Source organism: Armigeres subalbatus, chromosome 2, assembly GCF_024139115.2.
Source record: "Armigeres subalbatus isolate Guangzhou_Male chromosome 2, GZ_Asu_2, whole genome shotgun sequence".
NCBI lineage: Eukaryota > Metazoa > Arthropoda > Insecta > Diptera > Culicidae > Armigeres > Armigeres subalbatus.
In genome coordinates, this window is record NC_085140.1 from 377,305,905 (window position 1) to 377,333,157 (window position 27,253).

Genomic DNA, 27,253 nt, shown 5'->3' on the forward strand with positions numbered 1-27,253 from the left:
CTTCCGAGCCTCTTGAAAGGAGGCTTCCGAGCCTCTTGAAAGGAGGCTTCCGAGCCTCTTAAAAGGAGGCTTCAGGCCTCTTGAAAGGAGGCTTCCGGGCCTCTTGAAAGGAGGCTTCAGGCCTCTTGAAAGGAGGCTTCCGGGCCTCTTGAAAGGAGGCTTCCGGGCCTCTTGAAAGGAGGCTTCGGGCCTCTTGAAAGGAGGCTTCAGGCCTCTTGAAAGGAGGCTTCCGGGCCTCTTGAAAGGAGGCTTCCGGGCCTCTTGAAAGGAGGCTTCAGGCCCCTTGAAAGGAGGCTTCAGGCCTCTTGAAAGGAGGCTTCAGGCCTCTTGAAAGGAGGCTTCCGGGCCTCTTGAAAGGAGGCTTCAGGCCTCTTGAAAGGAGGCTTCCGGGCCTCTTGAAAGGAGGCTTCAGGCCTCTTGAAAGGAGGCTTCGGGCCTCTTGAAAGGAGGCTTCGGGCCTCTTGAAAGGAGGCTTCCGGGCCTCTTGAAAGGAGGCTTCCGGGCCTCTTGAAAGGAGGCTTCCGGGCCTCTTGAAAGGAGGCTTCGGGCCTCTTGAAAGGAGGCTTCCGGGCCTCTTGAAAGGAGGCTTCCGGGCCTCTTGAAAGGAGGCTTCCAGGCCTCTTGAAAGGAGGCTTCCGGGCCTCTTGAAAGGAGGCTTCCGGGCCTCTTGAAAGGAGGCTTCAGGCCTCTTGAAAGGAGGCTTCCGAGCCTCTTGAAAGGGAGGCTTCGGGCCTCTTGAAAGGAGGCTTCCAGGCCTCTTGAAAGGAGGCTTCCAGGCCTCTTGAAAGGAGGCTTCAGGCCTCTTGAAAGGAGGCTTCAGGCCTCTTGAAAGGAGGCTTCCAGGCCTCTTGAAGGAGGCTTCAGGCCTCTTGAAAGGAGGCTTCCAGGCCTCTTGAAAGGAGGCTTGGGGCCTCTTGAAAGGAGGCCTGAGCCTCTTGAAAGGAGGCTTCCAGGCCTCTTGAAAGGAGGCTTCCAGGCCTCTTGAAGGGAGGCTTCCAGGCCTCTTGAAGGAGGCTTCCAGGCCTCTTGAAAGGAGGCTTCTGAGCCTCTTGAAAGGAGGCTTCCAGCTTGAAAGGAGGCTTCTGAGCCTCTTGAAAGGAGGCTTCCAGGCCTCTTGAAAGGAGGCTTCTGAGCCTCTTGAAAGGAGGCTTCCAGGAGCCTCTTGAAAGGAGGCTTGGGCCTCTTGAAAGGAGGCTTCCGGGCCTCTTGAAAGGAGGCTTCCGAGCCTCTTGAAAGGAGGCTTCCAGGCCTCTTGAAAGGAGGCTTCTGAGCCTCTTGAAGGAGGCTTCCGGGCCTCTTGAAAGGAGGCTTCCAGGCCTCTTGAAGGAGGCTTCCTGAGCCTCTTGAGAGGCTGGGCCTCTTGAAAGGAGGCTCTGAGCCTCTTGAAAGGAGGCTTCCAGGCCTCTTGAAAGGAGGCTGGAGGCCTCTTGAAGGGCTGGGCCTCTTGAAAGGAGGCTCTGAGCCTCTTGAAGGAGGCTTCCTGGGCCTCTTGAAAGGGAGGCTCTGAGCCTCTTGAAAGGAGGCTTCTGAGCCTCTTGAAAGGAGGCTTCCGGGCCTCTTGAAAGGAGGCTTCCTGAGCCTCTTGAAAGGAGGCTCAGGCCTCTTGAAAGGAGGCTTCCGGGCCTCTTGAAAGGAGGCTTCCGAGCCTCTTGAAGGAGGCTGAGGACTCTTGAAAGGAGGCTTCAGAGCCTCTTGAAAGGAGGCTTCCAGGCCTCTTGAAAGGAGGCTTCCAGAGCCTCTTGAAGGAGGCTTCCCAGCCTCTTGAAAGGAGGCTGCCGAGCCCCTTGAAAGGAGGCTTCCAGGCCTCTTGAAAGGAGGCTTCCAGCCTCTTGAAAGGAGGCTTCCGAGCCTCTTGAAAGGAGCCTTCCAGCCTTCTTGAAGGAGGCTTGAGCCTCTTGAAAGGAGGCTTCCAGGCCTCTTGAAAGGAGGCTTCCAGGCCTCTTGAAGGAGGCTTCCAGGCCTCTTGAAAGGAGGCTTCCAGGCCTCTTGAAAGGAGGCTTCCAGGCCTCTTGAAAGGAGGCTTCCAGGCCTCTTGAAAGGAGGCTTCCAGGCCTCTTGAAAGGAGCCTTCCGAGCCTCTTGAAAGGAGGCTTCCGAGCCTCTTGAAAGGAGGCTTCCGGGCCTCTTGAAAGGAGGCTTCCGGGCCTCTTGAAAGGAGGCTTCCGGGCCTCTTGAAAGGAGGCTTCCGGGCCTCTTGAAAGGAGGCTTCCGGGCCTCTTGAAAGGAGGCTTCCGGGCCTCTTGAAAGGAGGCTTCCGGGCCTCTTGAAAGGAAGCTTCCGGGCCTCTTGAAAGGAAGCTTCCGGGCCTCTTGAAAGGAGGCTTCCGGGCCTCTTGAAAGGAGGCTTCCGGGCCTCTTGAAAGGAGGCTTCCGGGCCTCTTGAAAGGAGGCTTCCGAGCCTCTTGAAAGGAGGCTTCTGTGCCTCTTGAAAGGAGGCTTCCGGGCCTCTTGAAAGGAGGCTTCCGGGCCTCTTGAAAGGAGGCTTCCGGGCCTCTTGAAAGGAGGCTTCCGGGCCTCTTGAAGAGAGGCTTTTCCGGGTCTCTTGAAGAGACGCTTTTCCGGCCTCTTGAAAGGAGGCTTCCGGGCCTCTTGAAAGGTGGTTTCCGAGCCTCTTGAAAGGTGGCTTCCGAGCCTCTTGAAGGGAGGCTTCCGAGCCGAAGCATGCAGCTGTAAGATGCTGTTTGTTACACACGGCTGATAGCATCAAGGCAAAATGTACTAAATATCACATTTTTTCTCGAAATTTGTAAATTTTTGCGGCTTTATCGACAAGCTATAAGGATTTTAAGAAGATTTGAAGATTTGACGATTTAACAATTTGAAATTTTAAAGATTTAAAGATTTGAAGAATTGAAGAATTGAAGATTTGAAGATTTGAAGATTTGAAGATCTGAAGATATGAAGATTTGAAGATTTGAAGATTTGACGTTTCGAAGGTTTGAAGATTCGAAGATTTGAAAATTTAAAGATTTGATGATTTGAAGATTTAAAGATTTGAAAATTTGAAGATTTAAAGATTTGAAGATTTGATGATTTGAAGATTTGAAGATTTGATGAAAGGTCTTCCAAATGAACGAAAAATGGAAGAAATTAGATTTGTATATTTTAGGTCAAAGAGTTAAGTGATCGTGAAAAGCAATACAGGGTGCGTGACGATTTTTTTTCTGTTAATTTCAAATCGAAATTTCTTATGATTGCTGTTAATTTGCTAAATATTTCTATTATTGTAAAAAACCGTCGAGCTATGGAACCGCAAACACTGGATTAGGTTAAGAAGACTCGAAATGAGCTGAATCAATTAAAGATGCTGGTAAGGAAGAGATCCCGGTCGAGCTTCTTAAACTTGAAACTGAGGAACATTATTACAAAAAATGCGATGATGAAGAACTGCCTACCGGCCTCATATATTCGATATATATTTGTGAAACTGCACGGCCTAGAATATGCTTGAAAGGAGGCTTCCGAGCCTCTTGAAAGGAGGCTTCGAGCCTCTTGAAAGGAGGCTTCGAGCCTCTTGAAAGGAGGCTTCCGAGCCTCTTGAAAGGAGGCTTCCGAGCCTCTTGAAAGGAGGCTTCCGAGCCTCTTGAAAGGAGGCTTCCGAGCCTCTTGAAAGGAGGCTTCCGAGACTCTTGAAAGGAGGCTTCCGGGCCTCTTGAAAGGAGGCTTCCAGGCCTCTTGAAAGGAGGCTTCCAGGCCTCTTGAAAGGAGGCTTCCAGGCCTCTTGAAAGGAGGCTTCCGAGCCTCTTGAAAGGAGGCTTCCGAGCCTCTTGAAAGGAGGCTTCCGGGCCTCTTGAAAGGAGGCTTCCGGGCCTCTTGAAAGGAGGCTTCCGGGCCTCTTGAAAGGAGGCTTCCGAGCCTCTTGAAAGGAGGCTTCCGAGCCTCTTGAAAGGAGGCTTCCGAGCCTCTTGAAAGGAGGCTTCGGGGCCTCTTGAAAGGAGGCTTCTAGGCCTCTTGAAAGGAGGCTTCCGGGCCTCTTGAAAGGAGGCTTCCAGGCCTCTTGAAAGGAGGCTTCGGGCCTCTTGAAAGGAGGCTTCCGGGCCTCTTGAAAGGAGGCCTTCCGGGCCTCTTGAAAGGAGAGGCTTCGGGCCTCTTGAAAGGAAGCTTCGGGCCTCTTGAAAGGAGGCTTCCAGGCCTCTTGAAAGGAGGCTTCCAGGCCTCTTGAAAGGAGGTTTCCAGGCCTCTTGAAAGGAGGCTTCCAGACCTCTTGAAGCAGGCTTCCGGGCCTCTTGAAAGGAGGCTTCCGGGCCTCTTGAAAGGAGGCTTCCGGGCCTCTTGAAAGGAGGCTTCCAGGCCTCTTGAAAGGAGGCTTCCGGTCCTCTTGAAAGGAGGCTTCCGGGCCTTTTGAAAGGAGGTTTCCGGGCCTCTTGATAGGAGGCTTCCGGGCCTCTTGATAGGAGGCTTCCAGGTCTCTTCAAAGGAGGCTTCCAGGCCTCTTGAAAGGAGGCTTCCGGGCCTCTTGAAAGGAGGCTTCCGGGCCTCTTGAAAGGAGGCTTCCGGGCCTCTTGAAAGGAGGCTTCCGGGCCTCTTGAAAGGAGGCTTCCGGGCCTCTTGAAAGGAGGCTTCAGAGCCTCTTGAAAGGAGGCTTCCGGGCCTCTTGAAAGGAGGCTTCCGGGCCTCTTGAAAGGAGGCTTCCGGGCCTCTTGAAAGGAGGCTTCCGGGCCTCTTGAAAGGAGGCTTCCGGGCCTCTTGAAAGGAGGCTTCCGGGCCTCTTGAAAGGAGGCTTCCGGGCCTCTTGAAAGGAGGCTTCCGAGCCTCTTGAAAGGAGGCTTCCGAGCCGAAGCATGCGAAAAGCTGTAAGATGCTGTTTGTTACACACGGCTGATAGCATCAAGGCAAAATGTACTAAATATCACATTTTTTCTCGAAATTTGTAAATTTTTGCGGCTTTATCGACAAGCTATTAGGATTTCAAGAAGATTTGAAGATTTGACGATTTAACAATTTGAAATTTTAAAGATTTAAAGATTTGAAGAATTGAAGAATTGAAGATTTGAAGATTTGAAGATTTGAAGATCTGAAGATTTGAAGATATGAAGATTTGAAGATTTGAAGATTTGACGTTTCGAAGGTTTGAAGATTCGAAGATTTGAAAATTTAAAGATTTGATGATTTGAAGATTTAAACATTTGAAAATTTGATGATTTAAAAATTTGAATATTTGGAGATTGGAAGATTTGAAGATTTGATGAAAGATCTTCCAAATGAACGAAAAAATGGAAGAAATAAGATTTGTATATTTTAGGTCAAAGAGTTGAGTGATCGTGAAAAGCAATACAGGGTGCGTGACGATTTTTTTTTCTGTTAATTTCAAATGGAAATTTTGATTGTTATTAATTTGCTAAATATTTCTATTATTGTAAAAAACCGTCGAGCTATGGAACCGCAAACACTGGATTAGGTTAAGAAGACTCGAAATGAGCTGAATCAATTAAAGATGCTGGTAAGGAAGAGATCCCGGTCGAGCTTCTTAAACTTGAAACTGAGGAACATTATTACAAAAAATGCGATGATGAAGAACTGCCTAGCGGCCTCATATATTCGATATATATTTATGAAAATGCACGGCCTAGAATATGCCAATTAAAGAGGGACCAATCGGTGCGGCGTACACAATTCTGTCGCGTATACCACTTGAAGAGTCATTCTTCGGTGAATAACCGGCAGGTTTTCGCGAGGGCCAATCAACGACGGATCATATGTAATCACACGGTTGCATGTTCTCTTGGCCCAGGACTCCTGGGCTTTGCGGACGACATCGACCGCAGAGCAGTAGTGGAGGTTTTTCCGAGCAGACCAAAATAACTCAACTACCACAGACGTAAGAAGTTCTTGTTTACAAAAGCAGTTTCCCTTTTTAGAAATGTTGGTGCCGAATTTGTTAGAAAATGATCAATATCAAGTCACTTGTCATAAGACGAGTTAATACAATCCCATTGAATTCCACCACTTAAGTGGTGGAATTCAATGGGATTGTATTAACTCGTCTTATGACAAGTGAAGACATTCCACAAAAAAGCTCAAAATAATTTTCTTATCAATATCAAGTGCTATTCTCTTGTTCTTATCCATAGAATATTTGGATATTTAAATAATATTTCAGTGCATTGTTGCCTGTTCTTTTATCTCTTATATCAATCAAATCCATATAATGTTTTGCTATGCTGTTCATGGCTTTTTCCCGGGTTGTCCCACTGAAGGGGGATACGGGGAGGATAGACTCAACCGTTAACTCTACCAAGACAAAGTGCATGGTTGCGGATAGAAATGGCTTCATTCCGTTTTCCTCCTTTCTCCGTGATGTACCTTACAGGCGGCCTTAAAGGGCTATCACTAATTTTATGAACTTCCTGATCGGCCCTGCAAGTTACCCTACATATTTGGCAAAACTTTCGCCTATTATCATAGGGGCGTAATTGTATTTATCGTTTTATTTTGTCAATTTGTTCCTCTTATCAATTTCTTATTTTTTTTTTTTTTTAACTAATTTTATTTGCTAATTATCTAATACATGCATTCATCTCTTAGACTAGGTGTTCCGTGTTTTCTTAACACTATCATCCTTATTTGCTATGTTACGCTTTTAGTTATTATTAATACATTTCAATTGCCTCTGGCAGTTAGAATTTTTCCTCTGGTTGAATTGAACCATGTAGGAATTACAATGTTTTCAACTTAAACTAATCTTAACCTATTTTATACTAAGGGTACAAGGAGTTAATCGTTGCAATAGAAGATTGCAACGATTTTTATCTAAAATTGGAAATTATTTTGTTGGACATTTGTTGCAATGTCTCAATATTAGAAATTCTATGAAGTTCGTTGGTACTATACCACGGAGGCAACTTCAGAATCATTTTCAGAATTTTATTTTGAATCCTCTGAAGTGCCTTCTTTCTGGTATTGCAGCAACTAGTCCATATTGGCACAGCATACAACATGGCAGGTCTAAAAATTTGTTTGTAAATCAAAAGTTTGTTCTTAAGACAAAGTTTTGATTTTCTGTTTATAAGTGGATAAAGACACTTAATATATTTGTTACATTTGGCTTGAAGGCCTTCAATGTGATTTTTAAAAGTTAATTTTTGATCTAGCAGAAGTCCTAAATTTTTAGCTTCGCTAGACCAATTAATTGGAACCCCATTCATAGTGACAATATGTCTGCTAGAAGGTTTCAAATAAGAAGCTCTCGGCTTATGTGGGAAAATTATAAGCTGAGTTTTGGAAGCATTCGGGGAAATTTTCCATTTTTGCAAGTAAGTGGAGAAAATACCCAAGCTTTTTTGCAATCTCCTACAAATGACACGAAGGCTTCGCCCCTTGGCTGAGAGACCTGTGTCATCTGCAAACAAAGATTTTTGACACCCTGGTGGTAAATCTGGTAAGTCAGAAGTAAAAATGTTATACAAAATGGGTCCCAGTATGCTGCCTTGGGGAACACCAGCTCTTACAGGTAATCTATCAGATTTAGAATTCTGATAGTTTACCTGCAATTAGCGATCTGATAAATAATTTTGGATTAGTTAAATAATGTAAAAAGAAAAATTCAAATTCATAAATTTTACAATCAAACCTTCATGCCAAATACTGTCAAATGCTTCCTCTATATCAAGAAGAGCAACTCCAATCGGATATCCTTCAGATTTGTTGAGCCGAATTAAGTTCGTAACTCTTAATAACTGATGAGTAGTTGAATGCCCATGGCGAAAACCAAATTGCTCATCAGCAAAAATAGAATTGTCATTAATATGAACCATCATTCTATTCAAAATAATATTTTCAAACAGTTTGCTTATTGAAGAAAGCAAACTGATTGAGCGATAACTAGAAGTCTCAGCTGCATTTTTGTCGGACTTCAAAATTGGAACAACTTTGGCGTTTTCCATTTATCTGGGAAGTATGCCAATTGAAAACATTTGTTAAATAAATTAACCAAAAGGATAAAGAGCTCTCAGGAAGTTTTTGATAAGTATGTAGAAAATACCATCATCACCCGGGGCTTTCTTATTTTTGAATTTTCTAGTAATAGATCTGACTTCGTCTAAATTAGTTCCCAACGAAGGGTCAAATACATTCTCTTGATTGAGAATGTCTTCGAAGCTTTGTGTAACCTAACCCTCAATTGGACTATTGAGACCTAGACTTAAATTATGGGCACTCTCAAACTGCTGAGCAAGTTTTTGAGCCTTTTCGCCATTTGTTAATAAAATTAAATTTCTCTCTTTGAGCGCTGGAATTGGTTTTGAAGTTTTTTTAAAGAATTTTCGTTAATTTCCAAAAGGGTTTCGAACTAGGATCCAACTTCGAGACATTATTCTCAAAGTTGGTATTTCTCAGAATAGCCAAACGTTTTTAAATTTTATTTTGCAAATCTCGCCAAATAACTTTCAACGCGTGATCGCGAGTTCTTTGGTATTGCCTTCGCCTCACATTTTAAGATGAATCAGTAGCTGAAGATCGTCGTCAATAATAATGGAGTTGAATTTAATTTCACATTTAGGAATTGCAATGCCTCTGGCTTCGACAATTAAATTTGTCAAAGATACGAGCGTCAATATCACTTTTGGTATCCAAAGAATATCAACATCAAAATTCCTATCGATATATGTTTTATATAAATCCCAATCAGCTCTATGATAATTAAAAGTAGAGCTGATTGGATTATAAATGGCTTCTTGTGAGATTTCAAATGTCACAGGAAGGTGATCAGAGTCAAAGTCAGCATGAGTTACCAATTGGCCACACAGCTGACTTGAATCCGTTAAAACTAAATCAATTGTAGAAGGATTTCGACTGGAAGAAAAACAAGTTGGTCCATTGGGATATTGAATAGTATAATATCCCGCAGAACAATCTTCAAATAAAATTTTACCATTGGAATTGCTTTGAGCATTATTCCATGAACGGTGTTTGGCATTGAAGTCACTAATTACGAAGAATTTTGATTTGTTGCGAGTCAGAATTTGAAGATCAGCTTTCAACAAATTCTTTTGCTGCCCCTTGCATTGAAAAGGCAAGTAGGCTGCAATGAAGGAAAATTGTGTAAAATTTGTTTCAACAGAAACTCCCAAGGTTTCAAAAACTTTGGTTTCAAACGAAGAAAATAATTTATGTTTGATACGTCTATTAATGACAATGGCGACCCCACCACAGGCGCTGTCAAGACGATCATTTCTGTAGATAAAATAATTTGGATCTCTTTTAATGGAGAGTCCGGGCTTTAAATAAGTTTCTGTTATAATGGCAATATGCACATTATGAACTGTTAGGAAGTTGAATAATTCATCTTCCTTACCCTTTAGAGAGCGGGCATTCCAATTTAGAACTTTCACACAATTATTTAGATCCATTAAAACGGAGTCCGATAACAATTTTTTGTGTGTACTTTATACCAACCTGAACAGCTTCAGGAATGGTATTTGCTTTGAACATTGCATCAATCATGTGATGCAATTGTTCAGTTAAAAAATCAAAATCGGAAGCAGTCATGCTACCTGAATCGGAAACATGACCGTTATTTTCCGTTGGGACATGGGTATAAACCTCATTTTGAGAAGAGAAATTTTGTCTACCAGCAGCGATGTTTGCATACGTAGGTACATTGGAAAAATTGGAATTTACTGAAGTGCTTGCTACCCGTTGACGAGCGGCAAAATTTGTTTGTGAATTGTGGTGGGTATGAATTGCTCGACCGGTAACTAGTTTCGAAATTTGAGCGTTTGAAAAATTTCTACCCGTCGAATCTGGGATCCGTCATCAATTTTGCACGGGAATGCAAAACTTTTTTGCGTGAAGGGCATTCCCAGAAATTGGATTTATGATTGCCCCCACAATTGGCACATTTAAATTTATTGGAATCCTCTCTCACAGGACAGGCGTCCTTGGCGTGAGAGGTTCCATCACAAATCATGCATTTAGCATCCATGTGACAATGTTTGGTTCCATGACCCCACATTTGGCACTTACGGCACTGGGTGGGGTTTTGGAAATTTCCCCCAGGCCTGCGAAAATGTTCCCATGTAACACGGACATGGGACATAATACAGGCCTTTTCCAATCTTTTCATATTATTTAGTTCACTTTTGTTAAAATGAACTAAATAAAATTCTTGAGAAATGCCCCTCTGGGAAGTACCAGAGTGGGATTTCTTTTCTTTTTAATTTCTTGGACTGGTGAAAATCCAAGTAATTGAGAAATTTCAATTTTAATCTCATCCAGTGATTTATCATCACTGGGGAGACCTTTCAAGACGACTTTGAACAATCGCTCAGTTTTGTCGTCGTATGTGAAGAATTTATGGCGCTTCTCAGTTAAATACTGAAGAAGACGTTTGCGATCGTCAAAGGATCCCGGCAAAACGCGGCAGTCACCCTTCCTAGCAATCTGAAATGAAACCTTGATCCCCTGAAGGTTACTCAAAATCTCATTCCGGAAGCCAGAAAACTCGGCAACAGATACCACAATTGGCGGAATCCGTTGTTTCTTCGCATGAATCGAATCACCTGGGCTAGAGGTAGATTAGATTTTTTCAAATTCGTCATCAATCAAATCGAACTGATTGCTCAGTTCGATAGGAGAAGAATTATTTCCGATATTAGAGTTAGAAGGAATATCTGAAGTCTGCAGCTTCCTTCTATTTTTCCGCGCTTTGGCAGGACGGTCTTGAAACCTTATTTCTTAGAGGAAAGTGGAGAATACGGAGACTCCGTTCTTCTTGTTTTTATTAATACTCATTGCTGAGCGCGGAGACGTGACCTTCTAATAGTTTTTTTTTTCCAGAACGGTGTCTCTGCAGGATTACCACCGCTTGTCGGAATTTTACTTCCGGGTCCAACGTAAAACGAAGGCACGGGTCCTTGCAAAGATCGTAACAGGATCAGTGGGTACAAATAGCGCTAAGAAGCACTGTTGAAATTAAAATAGCTTCGGGTAGTATTAAAACTTCCTTCCGCAAAGAGAGAAAGAACCGCACAGCACGAAAGCACGATGCGGTCTTCCTCCTCTTATCAATGTTTAAGCGTAATGCATTACATTACCCTTTCGCAAACTTTATTGTTGAGGTTAAAAAAGGATAATTGCGTCTTGCCTACGAAGTAACAATCCCGTTCTTAAACGCTGCTCAAGTTTAGTTATTATAGAAATGGAATAGCAATGCAGAAATCGAAAAAGTCAATTACGTCCTTATAATGCTATGCGCGGAAAAATCCAAGATTATCACAAAACTCCCAAAACTTTTAGGAGCATTTTCTGTAGTCCCCTTGGATTTTCAGGTGCCTAAGTTGCGCACACTGAGCCGCTCAATAATTCTTCGATATTTTTCTGATAAAATTTAAATTATTTTCTGTATGTAAAATATTTTATTTAAATACGAAAGAGCCACCCTATACAGGTTTCGCCAAGGACACTAAGAGTCTACGCTTGTACATCGATCACATTGAAAGCAAATATTCTTGATCATTTTTTTTGGTGCATTAAACTTTTGAAAAATTGGGTTTCAGAAAAAAACAACAGTTGTGGTCGAAATACGTATCTACAAAGATATCGAAATAATTGGTGGAATTAAATGGAGAGTACTAAACTCGTCTTAGACGGTTGAACTTGGGTTTGTAAAGCGCGCCTCTATAATGCTTTTAGCGGTTATTCGTAAGATAAGACTCAGCCAATAGTTTTAGCCTGTCATAAAGCTTTCAAAATTGATCTTATTGGATTTCCCTGGTTCATAGAAAAACCATTGAAAAGCCTTAAACGATGTTGCCGATCTTGTGGCTTCATTGAACGAATTATGTGGGATTTGAAGATATTTAGAAAAAAACACTATAGCTTAATATGCGACATTGAACAAAGCCATAACAAATCCAACAAAAACCTTACTAATTTCCCCGATGTCTTGAAATTGTTGCTTGGGTAGGTCCTATGTTTTCGGCTTCTTGAATAAAACACATCCCATGTATGAAATAGTAGCAGTAACACTTTATTTTACCTCATCCGTAAGTACTATCGCACTAGGCCTCGATGACCGTACCTACATCCTTTTGACTATTTTCTATAACTCTACAGTCTCTCTGCATCTCGCTTTTTTGTTATTTTCACTCAACGCACTTCACTCTCACGTTCGTACAAAAACAGATTGTTTTTTTTCTCTTCTGAAAACATTTTTAAACATTGATAGACATTTTGTGGGTTTTGCTTCTTACCAGATTAATCGCTTCGCCTACACTTTTGTTATACTGTTACAAATAATAATGGGCAACTCATTAAAACGCTGTTGTTTGTTCCTATAGCAAAACTGTTCTCTAAATCTATGAACGCGTAAATTTCACGTTTGAGCTTTTTACAAAGTTTTTGTGTTTCATTTTTGATTTCTCGTTTCAAATGTTTTGCCTCTTCGACCTGCTGTTATTTGTTTACTACATCATCTTTCGGTTCATTCGATTAAGGTATTTACAAATTGGTTTTACAAACATTATTCAACATAAAAATGCCTAAATAACAAGTTATCTTTACAGCGAATGGCGCCCTGTCTCTAGATCGTTTGGTAAACATCGTTTCCGAATGTACGGACTAACAAAAGTACATCGATATTTAAATCTTATTTTTGAAAACTCAACAAGAAATGTACCCAAATGTTGAATATAAGTTTAAATAACGATGTACTTTTACTAGTTCACGAACGACTTTTATGCATGTGCATCTGCGAAGACAATTTAGTCGCTTCGGCTATGGAGGAAGGCTCACAAAGATACCTTATTGGGAAAACATAATTTGAGAATCGATGGAAACTCCAATAAACTATAGCCCGTAGCTGTTACCGATTCTGTTCCTTTCAAGCCAATCGATATCTCTGCTGCAATTTATCAACCCCGGTTGTAAACACAGTTTTAATTAATATAGATCTCCCACCATTCACCGCAGCGAGCTGTTTATTACCCTTAATTATTATGATAATGCCTCACCCGTATTCCGCCCAGCGGCCACCTTGTCACTCTTTATTCGGTAAATGCGCTCGCATTTTCGCAAATGGATAATAAATTTCCTCTACATTATATTAACGCACAATCAAATTTACACCGTTCAATGCACAACACCTTCAATTAGCGGTTGATTTTAATTTTTATTATCGATATCCGATAGTGTATTTACACAGTTCGTACAATTATCGACCCAAATAGTAATTTGTCCAAAAATAACTATCTACGGATCTTTGGCTAACTGTCTTACTCGACCTGTTAGTCGAAGCTCATTCTATGCTAACTTGTCCAATTACCCTGCTCACATTTTATAGAAACAACGAAACGATTGTATGGATGCGTCTTCTGGATGCGTAACGGATTTTTGATTATATCAGGTTACTTACAGAATAAATGCATTTATACGCAGAATAACGGAATCAGCTAAAACGTGGTTACTCGAAACAAACAGTTGGAATTGTGGTTTACTCTTTGGAAGATTTATAAAACATCTAAAAGTTTGGCTTCAGATACATGGAACAGAAATATGGAGTATGACACAAATGTTAACAGTTTTCACTTTATTTTCATAGAAATAAAGACGAATTTACATTCTTTTCTCGAATCTATACCATTTCGTCGAAAGACATTTCGTCGAATGACATTTAGTCGAATGACATTTGGTCGAAAGGACATTACGTCGAATGGACGTTTGATCGAAGGGACATTTAGTCGAAAATGATTTTTTAATCCACTAGAGACGTAGGACATTTGGTCGAAAGGACACTACGTCGAATGGACATTTAGTCGAAATCAGATTTTAGAATGAAGAATCTTCGTAAATTTTGGCGAATGACGTGTGTCCTAAAGCGGATTTTCGAATAAAAAAATCTTGGTACATTTAGTCCAATAACGTTCCGTCGAATGGCTATTTTAAAAAAGAACTTTGGTTAATAACAATTAAAAATGAATGATTTATTGTGGTGTTTATAAAAGTCACATAATTATTGTTCCAATAATGTCCAAAAGAATGATGGGTTCATAAAAAGAATAAATAATACGAAAACGGTGAATATTCCGAGAATTAATAATTATTTGCGAGCGTCTTAGGGGAAAATGTTACACGGTTTAAAAAAAATTGTCGATTTTTTTTAAACCGTGATTCCGAAAATATTCTCGACTGGATATTGACTTTGGCGAACCCCTCTAACCGACTACGATGAATCTATTCCACCTGATCAAAAGAAATTCAGTTGAATGATGTTTTGTCAATAGACATGACGTCGAATAGATTAGGTCATATGACCATTTGGTCGGAATTGAATTTTCGGCCAATAATTAACAAATTACGGTTGGCATAAATATTGTGTGAAAGAAAGAGTTTCAATGAAAAGAATAAGAAAACCATTGCCATTCGACTAAACGTCTTTTCGACGAAATGTCATTTGAACAAATGTCATTAGACTAAATGTTCCAAAGCCGACTACGATGAAGTATTGGCAAAATAACATTGGTATCATTGGTTTTTGACAATGTGCCGAAAAATAGATTAGATGGTATTTCACCATCAGTACCTAATATTTTGCTATTTTTGTAGGATTTAATTTTTCTATCATCCACCAGGGTCTCCAGCAGTTTCTGTTAGCTGCTGGATACCCTGGTGTTTCTGCAACTTCATTGACATCCGTATTCGTTTCTTCCGCTGCTGATTGAACTTCCTCACGTCCACCGAATTCCTCTAATCAGTTTATCAATGTGTCTTGTGGATTATTTGTTCAAATTTAATCAACAATCTATTGACGAATTATCTATTTAACTAATTACCTATTACCGACTAAACACTTTCAAAAATTCGACTAAATGTCCTTTCGACTAAATGTCCATTCGACCAAATGTCCATTCGACTAAATGTCCATTTGACTAAATTTCCATTCGACTAAATGTCCATTCGACTAAATGTCCCTTCGACCAAATGTACTTTTGACTAAATGTCATTCGACTAAACGTCATTCGACGAAATGTCATTCGACGAACTGTCCCAAAGCCTCTTTTCTCATCCCGGGCCTCTAGTCCCTGCTTTATCGTATTACGGAGTCGAGTTTTAATTTAAAAATCAGATTTTTTGCACTTCACTAGAAATCTATAGATGCATCGTAAGTAAAGTATTACAACTAACACTTGGACAAAACGCGTGGGACAAAACGCCTTCGTGGCACTAACCAACGGCTACGATATTACGCGCACCTCCACAGTCCACATGCCTCCACGGCCTGTCTATATCAAGAAGGTTAAAGCGGACGAGTGATCTATTATTCTCTCAATAATTCTAACTTGCAGTCGTTTTATCTCATTTCAACAGGACTGTTAATTGAAAATTGTTGTGCAAATTTTAGGTGGCAGGAATAAATTAGCCATGTGTTTAACTGTCAAGACGATAATTACTATCAATATCAGTTGACTTTAGCAGGAATAGCCTGGCTAAAGCGTATTATCTTCTCTATTACTGAATTGATAATTAAAATTACTAGTCATTTGCCAAACTGAAAAACAATGGAAAACAAAATAATCTAACTATTTTACCAGTAAATACTGGCTTCATATTCAAAATCCGTCTAGAGCTCCCCAATTCATTAATGACCTTTTCTATGAATTCGGTTACGGAAATATGGTCAAATCGTTAACCTGCCGGAACCATTCGAATAAGCGTGTTCGTCAGTTTTGAAGGCGATGTTTGAAACATGTTCATAGCCTTAAGGTTTACTGGTCGTGAAAGTATTCAGAATCATGGAAAATTTTCAAATTGAACTCCTGGAGGAATTTTCAAATTAATTCCTGGAGGACTTTTCAAATAAATTCCCAATGCAATCCCAAAAAATCCTGTGATGATTTGCAAAGATATATATGCAGAAAATTCCACAGCTGAATTACTGGAGGAGTTTACTGGAGCAGTTGGCGTCCCTACTCCCTACATGATATCGGATCACTTAATTGAAAATATTCTTTAAGGCATCTATTATAAAATTTGTTTCCCCTTTTTGATAAAATTTTGAATGACGTTTTTTCAAAAGATGACATGTGGTAAGTGAAAATTGGGAAGCAAGAAGTAAAATGTGAGAATCAATAAGCGCGATACATGTTGTCAGAAATGAGAAGTGAAAAGTGAAACAAGAGGAGTGTGAAAAATAATAAAGCAAAGGGGGAGCTGGCAAGTGAAATAGTACGAATACTACCCAAAATAGTTTTTTTTTCTTCTGAGGAGTGTGAAAAATAATAAATGAGATGCAAGAAGTGAAAAACGAGATGTGAGAAGTGTAAGGAGAAATAGAAAATAAAGCAAAGGGGGAGCTGGCAAGTGAAATAGTACGAATACTACCCAAAATAGTTTTTTTTTTCTTCTGAATACGTTCTCGGCTATCCAAGAAATCCCTGGAGTAAGGCCTTGAGATCTACAGAGATCAATCGAATTGTTTTAAATATGGTACATGTCCTTTGAGATATATAGAGCAGAATCAGTTTACAGAGTGGCCTGTGCAGTGCATAAAAGTCTTCTCCATTCAGCTCGGTCCATGGTTGCACGTCGCCAACTACGCAGTCTGCGATGGATCCATAAATCATCACAAATATATGTTCAACGGAAGTAAACATGCGTATCATTGCACAAATTGGCTGGTTCAATGCATAAATAGTGCGATATAAGTTCGGTTGCAACAGAGATCGCTGTTTTAGCATTCTTCCTGAAGTCCTAGAGTTAAGCTGCGACAAAATATTGGGCAATTGATGTCAGCGTTGAGCAAATTGACAACAAATTTAGCTTGTTGCACCTTACGACTCCGATCAAGGGTTTCGAGGCCAAGAAATTGACATCTGTCGATATACGCTGCCTTTTCTGTACCCGCTCAATTCGTAAGTTCCACGTTGTGTCGTTCGGCGCCCAAACAACAGAAGCCGTTACCAGAATTGGTCGCACGAGAGCACAATGAAGTGTTTTAAAACAATGCGGATCTGTGAAATCCTTGGATATTCTTAAAATGAATCCAAACTGTCGGCTTGCTTTAGAAATCATTGTGGCATAATGTGCGTGCATTGAAGGAGAGCTTGGGTCCAAAACAACACCAAGATCTGTCACCTGGTCCATTTCGTTCAGCACAGTATTCATGATGAGGTAGTTCTACATTATCGGATTTGTGGAGCGGTGGAAGGTCATCACGTGACATTTTTAATGCTGCCAGTTGGCACACCAGTTGGTAAATGAGTAAATCAGCGATTGAAGTCTAATACAGTCATCAATACTGCGAACAATAACAAAGATCTTGAGATCATCGGCGTAAATTAATCTGCCCTTAAACCCAAGCGAAATGGCAACGTCGTTGAAAAAGATTAGGAATAATAACGAACCCAAGTTGCTTCATTGTGGAACACCAGAAGTGCTGATATGTAAATGGCGAGGAGACGTATGATCCGTGTCTAACATACATCGACCGGCCACACAGATATGAAGAAAACCACGACACCAGTCTGTTTGAAAATCCCAGACGAGAGAGTTTACGAAGCAGTATCTTGTGGTCAATTTTGTCAAACGCCGCCTTGAGGTCCATGTAAATCACATCCACTAACGATTTTTCTTCCATCGTTGTCGAGTAGGTGGTAGTGAGCTCCAGTAAATTAGTGGTCACCGACCTACCGGGAAAAAACCGTTTGTGTCCGTCGAAATGTGGTTATTTGCAGCTTGAAGGACATGATCGCTAACAATGGTCTCAAAACCTGAGAAGCAACAGGCAAGCTGATAATACCACGATAATTTTTAACGTCCTTACGGTCACCAGATTTTAATACAGGAAACATGTGAGACAGCTTCCAACAGTTAAGAAATGCGATCGATTGAAAATGAGGGCTAGAGGCTCAGCTAATACATAATAGCACATCGATGGAATACGACAGCAGGAACGCCATCAGGCCCAGGTGGAAAAGAGTTCTTCATCCTTTTAACAGCATTCAAAACCATCGCTGGCGTTATTTAGAACATATCAAAATCCACTGCATTCAGAGCAACATTTGAAGCCGCCAAATTAGCCTCGATGTCAGTAGATGATTCTGGTTTGAAAACGGATGCAAAATGCTTAGTAAAGAAGTCACACACTTCATTCGCGCTAGTTGACTCACTGATATCGAAAACCACTCTATACGGAACAGACGGATTTTTTCTCTTACTGTTTACAAAGCTGCAGAAAGATTTCGGGTCCCGTCGTAAACCAAACTGGACTCTAGAGACATGCGCTTTGTGAAGAGCAGTATTTAGATTTCGATACTCGTTGCTCGCGCGCTTTAAATTACTTTTCGTTTGAATGGTTCGAAGAATTCGCCAACGGCGCTGCCATTGACTACGTTTGCGTTTAGATTACGGAGAAGAGGAGTGCTCCAGGGAGGGGAGGCAAGTCTTCTCTTCACAGCTACCTTCAAGTTCAGCCATAAGTGAATGATATCCAAGAAATTTGAAGTCATGTCATGAACATCCACACGGTCGTAGACACCACGCCAATCTCTAGACCCAAAAGGTATTCGAAAAGTGCGTCGAAATCAGTTGAGCTCTTAAACATTTTGATTCGCCACCGGGGACACTCAATTGGAACGTTAATGTAAATGCTTAGTGCTGGGTGGTGAATATCGATTGGTAGGTGTTTGGGGAACATGGGGTAGAACTATTCATAATTTAAAACGAGTCGAAGGAATGTATCGTGACTGTCGATTTTTCACTACTTTAATGTTAATGCGTCAAATAGTAACCGCGTAAAAATCACTTCATCATAAATTAATTTTTCACGGCTTTTACGATCTCCCTAAAAATTGAATTAAGAAAACCGCGTAAAAATGCGAAATTTGTAGTGTTTTAGTGAATCACACATTCACATATTCACTCATTCCCTTTGTCTTTCTCGAACAACAAAGATTAGCCAAAAAACTATCATTTCACTCCGAGAGCGATCTCTTTATAGAAGGCTCGTAGATCTATAGTGTTACATACCAATCGACTCAGCTCGACTAACTGAGCAAATGTCTGTCGGTCCGTGTGTAGGTGGAATTGAAAAGATCGTAATCAATTGATGAAAACCAAACGCGAAAAAAGCGAGCTCGGTGTATAAAAAGGTCACAATATTCTTAGAACTGTTTTATATCACAATAACCAAAAAAATAACAAAGTAATTTGAGTGATTTCAACAAATAATTATTTATTCCGGCTAGATTTTCATATAGGATTCCTCAACTGGTTTTCTCGCAACAAGTTGCATTCGGAAGATGATTAAGTCTTGCTGATTTTGATAACGATCGATCATTGCGTTGAAAAGTTTTGAAGAAAATGGTATACCAAACCAAAAAGGTTGGTGGCTTGGTTAAATGCGGATCTTTGATGTTTTGTTATTTTATTCTCATCTACTCACTAACTGATTCTCTTACTCATTCACTTATATAACCTCCAACTCTTTCACTTTTTCACTCAATCACATTCTCACTCATTCACTCAGCCACTAACTTACACACATATTTGCTCGTTATCTCACTAACTAACTTCTTTACCCACTAATATACATCTACATTTGCTTACCTACTCACTGAATCACTTATTGACTTAGCCACTCGCTATCTCACATACTCACTTAGTAGCTTACTCAGAAATACTCGCACACTTTCTCACCTAATTTATCTCCTTTATTCTTACTTTAATAATCATTCATTTGTTCTCTCGCTTACTCACTTCCCTCTTACCTATTAACTTACTTACTCACTTATTTATTTATTTATTCATTCTTACATATTCCTTTATAAGCGTACCCAATCAGTCACTCACTGCTTCACATGCTTACTTCCTTACTAATTGATTAACTAGTCCATATACTAACTCACTTAATCACTCATTTCCCTCGTTCACTCTCTGTTTCTCACTTTCAAGCTTTCCTCACAATCTGATTAACTTATCACTTACTTACACTGATGGACATAAGTATTCATCATGATTTCAATAAAGTTTGTGAATTACTTTACGTAAATTAGATATCCCTCGAATTATTTATAGGTGATAGATTCGGCGCACTTGTCTCGATGTTTCGAGCAAATGTTTTAGGAATAATAACTTTGTTTGCATTAGCTATTGTAAACAAAAATCCGAGCTTCACATTTGAGGGTGGACAGAAGTATTCGTCACTCAAATGAATTTTGTCCTTCTACGCATTTTCAACAATCTGGAAACACTGCAAATATATGAAACTGTCATTTGCCTATTCACTAGTATTCACTTGACGTTGAAGTCGGTTGTTTACATCTTATTCGTCGATATCCGAAGAAAATTGGTAGAAAGGTAAAGAAACTACACTGGAAGAAAGGAAAATCATTTTAAATTTATTCAAGTTAAATAAAACTGTTTCCGAGATAGCTAAAAGCGTTGGTAGGCCCAGAACAATAGTGCAAGATATTATCAAACGGTACAAACATAACGAAAATTTCGACAACAAAACCAGGAAAGGTCGTCTGTGCAGGCTATCAGACCGCGAAAAGCGGAAGATCATACAAATTGTTGAGAAAGAACCAAAAGCTTCATCCTCGAAAGTACGTGCAGAGATACTAGATTTCAGTGGAAAGGAAATTCATTCCAGAACGGTACGCAGAATTTTGAATAAAGCTCAATACAACGCACGCGTTTGTCGTAAGAAGCCATTAATAAGCAAAGTCAATCAGACTAAACGACTGAACTTTGCTAAAGAGTATCAAAACCACTCAAGCAGTTTCTGGGACAAAGCTTTATTCTCTGATGAGAGTTAATTCAACCTTAATAGGTCCGACGGGCGTATTAAAGTGTGGCGAAAATCGGGAACTGAGCTTCAGAAGAAAAACATTCAAGCTACTGTAAAACATGGAGGTTCTTCAGTAATGGTGTGGGGTTGAATGGCTGCATCTGGTGTTGGGGAACTGGTGTTTATTGATGGTATAATGGAAAAGGAGCAATATTTGAATATATTGTAACAAAATATGAAGCAAAGTGCCGCAAAGTTGGGAATAGGGGACGATTTCTATTTCCAACAAGACAACGATCCGAAGCACACAGCCGAAGTAGTTCGTCTTTGGCTGCTTTATAATACACCTCACCAGCTCAAAACACCACCCCAATCTCCGGATATGAATCCTATTGAGCATTTGTGGGATGTGCTTGATCGACGTATTCGGGAACATCACATAACATCACAGAAACAGCAAAATTCTCCTTGAAGAATGGAATAAGATCGAGCCCTCTGTATGCGAAAAACTGGTCCACTCAATGTCGAACCGCTTGAAAGCAGTAATTGGCCAGAAGGGATTGAATACAAACTATTGAAGATTCCAAAAACTAACTAGCTTTTATGCGTAATTATGTATAAGACGAATACTTTTGTTCAGTTGAATTTGAAGTTTTTATAAATGTTTTCGAGGAATCGTTTTCGGATGTTTACGTGGAAACACTTCCATTATCTTAAATTTTGAATAAAGAAAAATGAAAATTACTCTTGATTTATATTATTTGAATAATCATTTGAATTCCATTGAAATCGAATTTTTAGTAAATCATCATTAATTTATACATCATATGTATGACGAATACTTATGTCCATCAGTGTACTTATTCACTGATTTAATTACTCACCTACTTACTCATACATTCACCTACTATCTTACTTACATACTCATTCCTTCACTTATCTACTCACTTACTCATTTACTCACTCGCTCACCTACCCACTCACTCATTTACTCACTTACTTACTTACTCACTTGAGCAGTCACTCATTCATTCTCTCATGCGATTATATTTTCATTTATTGATATATCACGTTCGTTTATAATCTTCCATTTACGTTGGAAATCTGCACCCTCATCGACTAGCATTTTGATCGGATTCTACATACAGTCATATTTTTATTATATGGGGTGCACTGGGGTCGCTTTTTCGCAATTTGTTTTCGATTGTTTTTGCCTCTTTACACTTATCGCTCGAATATACAAAAAATCAAGGAAATATATGGTGGAATTGAAAAAGTCGTGGAATTTGAGGGGACAGATCAATTGATAAAAACCAACCGCGTAAAAAGCGAGCAAGGTCATGTTATTCTTAAAACTATGTTTATATCGCAACGTGTGGGCACGTTGTATTCGCGGCATTACCAATGCAATACCTGACGTACGGCAAATACCTGATCTGTGGTAGAGCGTTCACCCATAAGTTCCGCCTGTTACTGCCCCACGAACTCTCTTGCAATTGGTGTTAGTCGGCGGCATAAAACTTGGGAGAGTACCTTGTAGGCGGCGTTCGGCAATGTGATTACTTATCGCCCTTTTTGTAGATGGGACACACGACACCTTCAATCCACTCCTGCGGCAAAACTTCCTTCTCCAAAATCTTGGTAATGACCCAGTGCAGCGCTCTAGCCAATGCCTCACCACCGTGTTTAAATAGCACTCCTGGTATCTGATCAACCCCTGGATTTCCTGGATTTCCTGGAGATTGGGAGCCGGTAAAATTATGTCCTGCGCGTATTCTCCCAGGTTATTCACCATACCGCCACCTTCGTCTGCCACATCGCCATTCAGGTGCTCTTCGTAGTGCAGCCGCCACCTTTGGATCACCTCACGCTCGTTTGTAAGAAGGTTCCCGTTTATGTCCTTACACATATCAGGCTGTGGCACGTGGCCCTTACGTGAACGGTTCAACTTCTCATAGAACTTTCGTGTGTTATTAGTGCGGTACAGTTCCCCCGTCTCTTCACGGTATCGATCTTCCTGCTGACGCTTTTCCTCCGGAAAATCGAGTTTTGTCTGTTCCGCGCCTGTTTATATCGTGCCTCGTTCGCCCTCGTGCGGTGTTGCAACAATCTCGCTCAATCTGCATTCTTCTCTTTTACTAACAGCTCACATTCGCCGTCATACCAGTGGTTTTCTAATTTAGGGTCACCGTGCCAAGTGCGGTGCTACAAATGGCGGATCGAATTTGTCTCCAGCCATCTTCAAGAGAAACTGCACCTAGTTACTCTTCCGTTGGGAGTGCCACTTACAGCTGCTGCGCGTATTCTTGGGCTGATCCACCGTCTTGTAGTATCTCAATGCTAAGCCGTGGCGTTCGACTTCGACGCGCGTTGTACACCGTGCGCAGGCATACTGCAACGAGGTAGTGGTCGGATTCAATATTCGAACTACGGTAAGTGCGGACGTTCGTGATGTCAGAGAAGAATTTACCGTCGATCAGAATGTGGTTCGCCTAGGTTGCCGATTGTATCGAGTCGTATTATCTTCTATGCCGTTCGTAATGGTTGTTTTAACAAAGGCGGCTTATTGGGCCTGCGCAAACCTCCTGGCTCGTTAGAGGGCCTTCGTGCCAGTTCTGTTTTGTGTTCCACCTGATACCAGGAGTTGGGCTTGGAGCGGAACACGGTCACTTTGGTGGAGCCTACTTGCGGATACATGCAGCTTTTTAAAGGAGTTTAACAGGGCCCACATTCAAACCCCACCACATCCTAGGCAAGCCCCACAACTCGCAAATGGCCTGGGAAGGGATCGTCAAGCCCTTGAACATAGTCTCTGCTGCCTAGACCTCTTCATGTTTTCAAAAAGAATCAAAAATTCAACCAGTCAGTCCAGAATCATAATTCCAATGCTTAAATAAGCCTTCTGTCAAATTGTCAGCTAATTCGGATAAAAATTCGATGTGGCTCAAGTCGATTTAGTGTTTTTGGGCTGTCTTCAACTTGGAAAAAAATCTAACTTGAGATATAAACACCGGAAATCATCACAACAACCTCTAAACGGAAACTTTTGGTGTGGTTTACAAGTCTTGTGAAGATTGCGATTCTTTCTGTTTACGTATTGACCATTTTAAAGTGTTTTTAAAGCTTCTATTTAAGTGCATATAAACACTGTTTCTCCTAAGAGTCGTTGTTCTACAAAATACTTGAATTTATTATCAATCATTGAGTGTCCGAAATATAACGTGGAGAGGCTTTATGTATTTGCAGCGCAGCATCTATAATAGTGAAAAATTCATTTTTCATTTGGAAAATTGTTACAAAGCCTCCCCCTGAGGAGGTTCCCTCCAGTCAGATTGGCGTTTGTTGAAACTTTTTGATCAATATTGGAACATGCCTTATGATGACTTTTTCGTTTCGATTTTGAGCTATTTTGATTGTCTCGCCAATTTGTATTACGGACCGTACGGCGTGGCATATCATATCACTTATTAACAATTGTAGGCTTGGGAACAATTTCCTTCCCTAACTGCTTTGGAAGTTTTATATTGCTTTTGAAGCAACATATATTGAAAAATGTTTTAGACAATACTGAAAGCGTTGCATTTGAACAAAAACCTCATAATATTTTAATTCTGCTTTCTGTTTGGATTTAACAAGGCATTTAGTTTGGATTCAATATGCATCAGTGTGGAAAATATTATAGTTCTCACAACTCTCATACTCTCATGCTTTTAATGCTGTCATCGCAAGCAACGTGCGCATTTAGAGATAGGTGTTGCTTAATTTGAAAAGTTACGTAAGAGAACCCGAAAAGTAATTTTTAATGTTGCTAATGGATTTCATAAGTTACCATAACTTTCCGTAATGGTTGAGAGATAATATTTGCTTTGTCTCTATTTTCCAAAATAAAAACTCCAGCGAATTTGAAAAAGAAAAGTTATTTGAAGCTATTTGAATCATCAGGCTTTCCTGGGGTTAGGGAAATACTGAAATTACCGAATGGACTCTCTACTACAAATGTTTACACAGTAAATAAAAGCTACTTTAGGTTTTCTGTATCCAAGATTTTTCTTCGGAACTCATCAATGACAATGATTCTTCCAGTCATTGGTCTAAAAAATCAGTTTGAAATTTGCTTCAAAACATTATTTCTTTCAAAAAACTTGTCTCATGTTCTTAAATACTTTTACTATGAATTCCTTAATAAATTTTGTTTATCCTTTCTACATCCTTTCTTTCCAATGCCGTAGCATCTTTTTATAATTCATTTCTGATTTTTCCTGCTGAAACGTGTAAATTTTTTAAATGAATAGTTTAAAATATACAAAGCATTAACACCGAGAAATCGAATACAAAATTAAATTGTTTTCTCCACGATGATTTTCATTCATGTTTCGGTACCAACTACAGTATAATGCACTGCTTCTTACTTGAATCACCTTGATAAATATTCTAAAGCATACTTTACGATTGCAATTTCAAATATCGGTCAAATTTATCAATATGTTGACAGCATCCTTTGAGAGTATTGCGACAGCATGATATATTCGTACCACAGTTTTATTTCGAAGTCAAAATAATAAGTTTTGAACTCTTGAAAAAAAAAGAAATAAAACTCTTAACAGTCGATTATTCGTTCAGAACAAAATCTTCCACTTAGTACGCCACAATTCCAAACACCTCAGCTTTCGCAGTAATTCTCTATGTCTCTTAAGTTTAAATAAAAACTGCAATTTAATTCCATTTTCCAACCGCTAGTTTCCTCCTCTGAGCTATTTACTCCAGTACCAGCACTCGTGTCCGGCAATGTACAGAGGTGTTTTTCGGCACATCATGACGCCAATTTTCCTATTTCCAGCCGAGTACATGCTTGGCCCAACCAATCCCGGTTAATTACAGTCAATTTTCGGAAAACAAAACCACAGCATCAACCCTCCAACTTCTACAGACCAAAGATTGGCCACAGACAAACGAACGGAATTCTGCTGGGAGCTCAAAGTTGAATTACATTTCCTCAATCTAACTATCATGTGAAACAGCTGCTGAGTGCAAAGTGCGGAACATAAAACTGTGGTAGCATGTATTAAATTCTTGACAGATTAACGTATTTTGTATTCTTCGTCTAAATGTCGTTGACTTCTGTTCGCTGTAATCGGTTCCGTTCCTGGCTCTGGCGTTGGATTTTGTAATTCGTTGGCTTCCTCGTTTGGTTGGTTGAAAACTGAAATTGGCCGCTCGTTCGCTCTCGGATATGGTGCTGGTCATCTGGACACTCCAATTATGCCGGTTCGTTGCCACTTTTATCGTTCACTTCGAGCCCGTAGCTCTGGAGCTTCCGACGGAGGAGAAACGTAAAACAATAATCTAGCTTCTAGGGGTCGTACGGAAGATTCGGTTGAAGCAATCTTTCTCTCGCTCTCGTTCTCTGGAAGCTTGTCGTAGTTGTGATGGCGTTGTTTTTGTTGATTTCTTCGCAGTGCATCTCTCCTGGCGGGGATTGGATTTCGATTTGTTCGCTATTTGTCGGTTTGATTTATATTTTGATAATCTCTTTCAGGTTGTACAATCAGGAGATTCCCACCCGAAGCGAGTACAACAGCACGGTGCAGATGGTGCAGATGTAGAAGGTGATCCAACACACCTTCACGTAGGACCCGACGACCATTCCAGCCGACGATGACGATGGGGGCGACGCTTTGTCTGCTGCAATCGAAAGGGAAGACAATAAGAAAGAAAAGACGGTATTAATATACATGAGCATAAATATTCAACATATCTGCCGAATAACCCCATCAAAAAATCACGAGAATGTCTTGCTAAAAATGTATCACTTCCATTAATTGAGTCAGGTTTCAATTCGCAAATCGAAATGTGCGGGTTTCCAATCTTCTACAAATTCTACACCACTTTATGTGCTCCGTCTTCTGGTCAAGTTCGACCCTTTTCTTAAAAACTCCCATTAAAAGCGATCCTAATGCGGTGTTCAAATAAACCCTTCAACAGGATCCACTTAATTCAGGCATCTTTTCGAATAGAGAGAAACCACCATTTCACCGCCTTCATCGTCCTTCTGGACACAACAAGATTAACAGTTTCCCATTCAAAGTGAAGACCAAGTGGTTTCATCTTCCTTTGCTTCGTGTTTCTTTTGTGTCCGAAGTGGTACCATTTGATAGTCGCAACAAGAAGAAAAAAACATCTTCGATTGGTCATCATCTTCAACAACAGCAGCAATACAATTCCAATCAAGGAGCACAAAATAAACTTCTGACATTTTACGTCTGGCAATTTTCTTTTTCCATCCTGATGTGCTTTTGGATGGATGATAAGATCATATTAGCCATTTGCTTGGTGAAGAGGTTTGACCACCTTTTTAGGAGCTAATCCAACCACTGATATTTAGTGACTCAAAACTAAAATGATGTGTTTTTCATCTCAGGATGGTTTGTAGTTGCGCATAAACGTACGACAATATAGGTTATCTCGAGTAAGCGTTTCTTTGCTTCTTCGGTTTATTTAGTTTTAAATGCGTGCTCCATAGGAATGTTAGG

General features: G+C 40.4%; 1 long non-coding RNA gene across 1 annotated transcript; it reads right to left on the reverse strand.

The window, feature by feature from the left end:
* Nucleotides 1–24,883: 24,883 nt before the first annotated feature.
* LOC134213120 (uncharacterized) lies at nucleotides 24,884–26,989 on the reverse strand. The gene is made up of 2 exons (XR_009979407.1): nucleotides 26,607–26,989; nucleotides 24,884–26,405 (listed from the first exon to the last, which is right to left on the reverse strand). It is a non-coding gene; the product is annotated as an uncharacterized LOC134213120 (long non-coding RNA).
* Nucleotides 26,990–27,253: the final 264 nt, after the last annotated feature.